Source organism: Elephas maximus, chromosome 4 (genome assembly GCF_024166365.1).
Source record: "Elephas maximus indicus isolate mEleMax1 chromosome 4, mEleMax1 primary haplotype, whole genome shotgun sequence".
NCBI classification, from domain to species: domain Eukaryota; kingdom Metazoa; phylum Chordata; class Mammalia; order Proboscidea; family Elephantidae; genus Elephas; species Elephas maximus.
Window position 1 is genome coordinate 109,641,610 of NC_064822.1, and position 7,421 is coordinate 109,649,030.

Below are 7,421 nucleotides of genomic sequence, written 5' to 3' on the forward strand. Positions count from 1 at the left end.
ATGTGCTTAGAGTCCTTAACAGGTTCTCTGGCACTCAATAAATGTTATTACTATAATTATTCTAGGATCTGATGGAGTCCCTGGGTGGTGCCAATGGTTAACACGCTTGGCTGCTAACCAAAAAGGTTGGAGGTTCAAGTCTACCCAGAGGCACCTCGGAAGAAAAGCCTGGTGATCTACTTCCAAAAAATCAGCCATTGAAAACCCTATGGAGTACGGTTCTGCTTTGACACACGTGTGGTTACCATGAGTCAGAATCGATTCTTTAGCAACTGGTTTATGATCTGATGTAATCATGTTGGTGAGTTTGGATTGACAACTCTGATGTGAGAAGGTACATTGTAAGGATGATGGAAAAACTACCATAACAAAAAAGGCTCCAAAACACAGCAGCATGTAGAAAACAGTTTATTTCTCACCTAGTCGTCTGGAAGGGAGCAGTCCCAGACAGCAGGCAGCTCAGCTCTACCTGGTCAATCAGGGACTTGGGTTCCTTTCATATTGTCATTTTACCCTCTCTGAGAGATTTCTCGGCAATTGCAGGGTCAAAGCTCAATCTCAGGTGTGTCTGGTTCCAGCTCAAGAAAAAGAACAAAAAGGAGACCTTACCCAATGTCTTACAGCTCTGATCACATCATTCAGCTCCTGTTCCCCTCTGGCCACACCTGGCAGGCAGCAAGAGCATCTGGGAAATGGAGTCTCCAGATGGGTGGCTCTGTGCCCAGTGGTAACTCTACCCTCATGCAACAAAGGGAGAATGGGTTTTAGTGGACAACTAGCAGTCTTAATCCAGGGCTCAAAAACCCCACGCTTGGACTGCCCTCTTTCTCTTCCCCTCCCAGAGGAGAAGAACAAGAGCCTCCAGCCCAGAAAGCAACGTGATCTGCAATCAAGTGCCTGCCATTCACTCTAAGATCAGCAGCTCCAAGATGTGGAAGGCGCCCTTTAGAGAGAATACCTTTCTATCCATCTTCCTCACGTGGACGTGAGGAGTTTCTGTCCCCATTGCCTACCTGCCACTCCTTCTATCGGTTTCATCCCACTCTTTCTCTATCCCCTTGTTCCCAAGTCACTAGGCATGGCTACAAATGTGATCATACAGGGTGTCCTGAAGTAAGAATGGAAGATGAGACCAGGGCAGGGAGCCTATGCTAAGCATGGGTTCTGGTGTCAGGCAAACCCAGCTACCTACCAATTCTGTAACCTTAAGTAGGGATTGAGCTCTCTGAGCCTCAAATGACTCTTTTGGAAATAAAACTAAGAAAGTAATTTTTTCAGTTTTGTTGTGAGCATTAAATAAGTTAATGTATGTGCCTGATATATACTAAAAGGCCCTCAATAAATGGTAACTAATTTTACTTGGTGGAAGAAGGGCAAATCTGATTCACGTCCCCTGCCCTCACCCAGCCTTTATGGGTCCTTTCTTCCTCTCCTTCCTTGACGAACACATGACTCTCTTCCTTCCCTCTACATTCTATCCTCATTCCCTTCCCATCTGAATCCTCGTCTACACTTTTCTCTTCTAGGAAGACTTTCTTCACTGAGAAATTCCCACTTGGCCTCTTCCCACCCCTACACCCCACCTTCTAGCTATCCCGTGATCCTGGTACTTATATCCCAACTCCCCTTTCAGGAAGTTCCATCTCCCTCTTCAGAAAGTGTACAGCCAACGGGAAGGTGTTAAGATTTATCATCAGGCGTATCAGAGTTCAGATTCCAACTTTGCCACTTTCTAACTTTGGCAAGTTGCCTAGTCTCTCTTGACCTCTGTTTTCCCTCAACTCTAAAGTGAGATCAGGTATGTGGGGGCTGGTAAACAGTTATAGGGTGTAAACATCAGTCTCCTTTGCTCTACCCAACCTCCCCCACCCCACACCATGGCCAGGAACTTGACCCCCCCCATGTCTACCCTCTCTTGACACCTGTCCTTGAGGAATAACTCCCTACCAAAGGGAGATATTAGACCAAGAAAGTAAGTCTCCCATCACTAGTTCTTCCCAAGGGAAAAAGAAGTAACTTCCCCTTGAAGTCTGTAAGCCCTGGAAGGGGACCACCGGCCCAAGAGCCAGACCAGAGATCAAGGAAGAACTTGAGTGTCCCAGCTCCCGGGGTCACAGTGTCTCATTTTCCCTGCCCTCACCTCAAGCAGCTTCAGTTAGACCAGATTCTTCAGCAATGAGGTTAAGAGAGCTCCTCTGAGCTCTTCTAAGAGGTAGCTCTTCCGTGCCCCTGCCCATCCTTCCTAATCAGAAGGGCAAAGACATCAATTATGAGTAATGTTTATATTGTGCTTACTGTGGGATTGGCATTATTCTAGGTGCTTCACACACATTAACTCATTTAATCCTCACAACAACCTATATGGTAGGTACTATTTACTCCATCTTACAGATGAGGAAACTGAAGCACAGAGAGGTTCAATGACTTACCCAAGATAATACAGCTAGTATAAGGCAGAGTTCAGATTCAAAACCAGGCAGTCTGGCTCCAGAAACCATGGTCTTAACCACTATGCTACAAAAAAAAAAAAAAAAAAAAATTTACTGGCAATTTTTATGTAACATGCACTGTGGAATGCATGTTACATGTATTTCATTTAATCCTCAAACAACCCCCTGAGATAGATACTATTATTATTATCCCTGTTTTACAAGTCAAGAAACTAAAAAAATTAAGTAACTTTAGACCTGAAGTCACATAGCTAGAAAGCTTCAGAACCCCAACTGCTCGCCTCACACCTGCTTCCCCCCCCCAGCCACTCCTTCTCTAGGTGGGTGTTTGAGCCACTAGCACCTTTCTTCACAAATTTGCTTTACCCCCACAACCCATAATCCTGTTCTCCAACTACTCCTGTTCCTGACAGTCCCTTTCCTCCCTGTCAATGTCCCCCAAACCTTTATATCTTTCTCCTTCTGCCCTCCCCCACAGCTCCTGCTGATTCAGATGAATTTCTCCAAAAAAGACCACCAGAGTGTTCCCCAGTCAGGCCCCCATTGGGCCTGGATTGCACACCCCCAGGGAGGCGCCCGAGTGGCTGAGCTGGAGAGCCAGAAATAAAATCCCCATTCTGCTCCTCCCTCCCCGCTTCCCATCACTCATCAGGGAATCCAGGGCGAAGATGGGAGCTAAAGTGCAGAGCATTCATTTAATATTAACAAATTGAAATGAATTCTTTTAATGCCAATTAACTTGGAGCGGCCCCTTATTAATAGTAATTTAGATTCATACTTGGGAGAAGCAGGGCAGGGGGGTGGGCTGAATGTGCCCGGAATGTCAATGTGATGACAGGACTGGAGAACCAACATGGGAGGAGCGGCAGTTTGAGTTCTGGCCAGCTGGGTTCAGTTCCCCTCAGAAGAATGGACAAAGTCATCAGGGGAATTTTTGGGAAACATGGATTGCTCTTGTTCACAGTGATATTGTCTTGTAATTTATTTTTCTGTGGCTGTGATGGCTCTTAGTAGGCTGAAACCACTGCACAGCATTTCAAGGTTTTCCTTCACAGTAATGCTAAAAAGAAAAAAATTCTCAGAGCTGAGATTTACCCCAAACCCTCCTAAGCCAAACTTCACTAACCAGAAGCAATCAAATAAGTCCCTAGACTAACTCTCTACCCTTCTTTCATGTCCATTCAAGGCCAGAGCCTGGGATCAAAATCGGGTCCCCCAAGCCCTGAAAACCTCCGCTTTAATCAAAAGGGAGGGATGAACATGGTGTGTCTCCTCTGGGAATCTTCTCCTCGGAGATAAAATACCCAACGAGCTGACTCCCAGCTAACAAGTCACACTTAAGGGAGGGAAAAAAAGAATCTGTTTGTACTTTTCTTACTTTGAGGAAAGATAAGAACTAAAAATTCAACTTTGTACTTTGCAGAGTTGTCCAGAATACGGTCTAGGTGGAAAATCTTAGTCCCAGACTAAGAACTGAATAGATATTCTGCTCTCCCCAGTTTTACTGACTTGGGAGGTTGGACTAGAAGTGTTCAGAGCTAGAATCCGAGTGTAGGCTCTGACCCAGGTAGGGCACTTTCTTCTTCCCAGGAATCCCCCTAGCTTTCCTCTCCCAGGCTGGAGGGAGGAGGAAGGGTGAGTCATATCTGAAGGTGGAAATTGGGGGGCTCTGAGATGGAATGAAAAGGGAGTTGGGGAAGGGTAAGGAAATGTACAAAATGGTGCAGCTTATGAAATAAACTTTTACAATGGTTTAACATAAAAAAAATATTAAATTTAAAGAAAAGATCAGGTTTTAAAAAGAGGTAAAAGACATCAAAATTGACACAATTTGAGAGGGTGGAGGGGCTTAGAAGCTGGCGAAATGGACACTAAAAGAGAGCGGAGGGAGAGGGCGGGCTGTCTCATTAGGGGGAGAGTAATTGGGAGTGTGTAGCAAGGTGTATATGGGTTTTTGTGTGAGACTGACTTGATTTGTAAACTTTCATTTAAAGTACAATAAAAATTATTTTAAAAATTGAGACAATTTACTTGAAATGTTTTATGAGGAAAATGCATAAAACATTTCAAGTAAATTGTTCTGGAAAAGAGGAGAGATAGGAATTAGTCAAAAGAGACCTTGGTCACAGCCCCACTGAGTTTCCCAAACAATAAATTCATTTGCAAAACAAAAAGAGAAATTAACACAAAACTAAAGGCTAGATCCACACAAAGAAAATGAACTTGTGAAAATTCATTGACAGCTAAAGAGCTAGTAAGGGTGGAGGAAAACAAATGAATAAACTTAAAATCTGTTAACTGATTATTTTAAAATATCGAAAGTAGACAAAGGATGGAGAAAGAGGTGAAACTTGACATCATCAAAGAAGTAAAACTTGCAAAAACGACGTGTAACTCATCACCAAAGAAAACTAAACTCTCCATAAGTAGAGCACTTCTCTCCAGGACCAAAAAAAAAAAAAAAAAAAAAAGCCAAAACAGCAGAGTATAAAATTTATTTTAAAAAATAAAGAAAAGTACCACTCACCCCCCCCCGAAAAGTATGTTAACCTAAAATTAATCTTTCCCTAAACCTGAAATGGTTTACGCAAAAGAATATCAAACAATCGATTTTCTTTCAATTAAGAGAAAACAAAATTGGATTTCAATAGTCTAATGGGACAAGGAAGGGGGCCTTGTTTGCAGGTGCCAGAAAGAACCGGAATGGGGGGAGCTGGGTGGTTTTCGGGGTGGAAGACCCGCTTACCGTACCCAGCTCTGGAGCGGCGGCGGCCGGACGGGAGTGGACAAGGGACCCAGCGAGTGCCTTCGTGTTGGGCCAAAGGCGCAATCGCGACTCCGGGTGCCACTGGACAAATGGGGAGGGCGGAAGGACTGGGGGTGCCCCTCTCCCCACCTCCGCCCTCCTCTCTCCCTCTGGTACCCAGGCCTAGAAAAGAGAGAGCTACTGAAAGTTACAAATTGCTTCCATTATTAGTTCTTCCTGGGCGGCCTGGTCATTGGCCAGCCCTGGACCACGTGGTCCCGCGTACCAATCGATCGAATTTCTAGTTGCAATTCTCTCCCTGTCCCTTGGCTCTGGGCACTGAAGGGGGGAGCGGTGGCGCGGGGGCTGAGGGGGGGTCTCTTCGCCCCTTCACCCTCCCCCTACGTCATGTCGGGGCCCTGAGCGCCGCCCCAGAAGGGGTCGAGAGAATGTTGTGGGATGGGACACACCCGGGAGAGCAGAAACTGAAGGAAGCAAAAGACGTTGCCAAGGACCCAGGGCCGTCTTAGTTCCCCAGGCCCGCCCGGCTCCCCTAGCCACTCCTATAGCGCCTACTCTGCCCCGGGACATCCCTGGGCTTGGCACCCTGGCCTTCTACCCCAGGCGCTAGGATGCCCCCTCCTCGAAGCACTGCCTTGGCCTTCACTTTGGGGACCGGGTAACTGAACCCTGTTTCCCTCTAACTCGCTTTGAATCAGGCGCCTGCGCCCTCAGGTGCGCCCCCCAGGGCAGACCTGGCACCTCTTCTGGAATAGTTTGAGAAAAGGATAAACTTTGGAGTGGATGAAAACCAAGAGAAGCCCGTCCGGAGCAGGTGAGCTGGGCCCAGGAGGGGTGCGCTTTAGCCTGGGAACCGTCTGTCTCTCCTGGTTTCTGCCTCTCCGGAGTCTTCACTCACCCGGTTTCCCCTGCAGGCACACTGAAGCGCCCGCTCCGGGAGGGAATCGGGCTGGGGTTGACGTCTGTCAGATGCACGGAGCCAGAGCAGCTTTCCTCCCCTGAGTTCGAGGACTAAGACCGCAGCTGGGGAAAGGGGAGGGGTGGGAGAGGGTTACTTCCGAGACTGGGGAGGAGGAGAGAAATTGAGGACTCCAGAGACCCAAAGACTCTAAGGGAAATTATTTCTTTCCCCAAACGCAACTTGCGGGAACTTTGGAGAAGTTGTCTGAAGGGAGATGGGGAAGAGAGCAGAGTTGAGGTTAAAGAGGGAGGAGGGACACTTCTGTTTCCTATTCTAAAAGGAGGGTGCATTTGCTTGCTTCCCACTCGGGGCTGATTATTAGTATAGAAAAACCCGGCGGGTCCCAAACCTGCTTAACCCAGCCAGCCTTTAGAGGCGCTTGGAGATCCCCCAAGGGGTCTCCGCGGAAAGGCAGAGAAGTACCAGCCGAGAGTAGCAGTTGGCGACTCTGCTGAGATGGGGGAGGGGTATGGGCCCAGAGCCTCTGCCGGGGACCGCCTGGGCCTCGGCCCCTGCTGCCCGAGACCTTCCGCTGATTATTAAGTTAGAAGTGACACGAGAGAGGGAACAACTCCCAAAAATCTTCTTTATCCTATTTTATTTTTTAATCCAGTTGGACTCAGAGACCCTAACCCCACCCCAAGCACATCCTCCCTACCTCTCTAGCTCCCAAACCAGAGAGAGAAAATGAGCACGTCCCCCGCCCTCCAAAGAGGGAGGAAGAGATAGGCAGCCTCTCAAAGGGGAGTAAAGGGCAGGGGGGTAGGTTCAGAAGGCGCGGCTGAACTTGGGGGCCCGAGAACCGAGTGGGGACAGGGGGCAGGCCGGCCGCGGGTGGGCTGGGGGAACAGGCGAGGACCGAGGCCGCTGCAGGTGTGCAGGCAAGGCCGGGACACTCTGCAGCCCGCGGCGTCCCTGGGCGGCAGGGAGCCCGGGCCGGAGTGAATGCTGGGGGCCGAGGGTCTCCGCTGCGCCTGAGGCTTCCGGGTCGGGCCCCTCCCGGGAAAGCGGGGCTGGAGGAGCAGGGCAGGCGGCGGACCGCGCAGTGGGACTGCTTCCTGAAGAGGGCCAGGGGGCTGTGGATCCCAGGAGAGAAATTCCCACTTGGATGGGGTTGTGTCTCTGATCCGCACCCTCCGGTACCTCCACAGGCCGCCTGGCCCTGCTCCGCCAGGAGTCGCCAGGCCTCCCAGGCCTTTGTATTCGCCGCTCCTGAAGTTTTTCTGCCGGCGGCGGCACAGCG

General features: G+C 49.0%; 1 long non-coding RNA gene across 1 annotated transcript; it reads right to left on the reverse strand.

The window, feature by feature from the left end:
- Window positions 1–397: 397 nt before the first annotated feature.
- On the reverse strand, window positions 398–5,574 carry LOC126075510 (uncharacterized). The gene is made up of 3 exons (XR_007517215.1): window positions 5,202–5,574; window positions 2,430–2,514; window positions 398–578 (listed from the first exon to the last, which is right to left on the reverse strand). It is a non-coding gene; the product is annotated as an uncharacterized LOC126075510 (long non-coding RNA).
- Window positions 5,575–7,421: the final 1,847 nt, after the last annotated feature.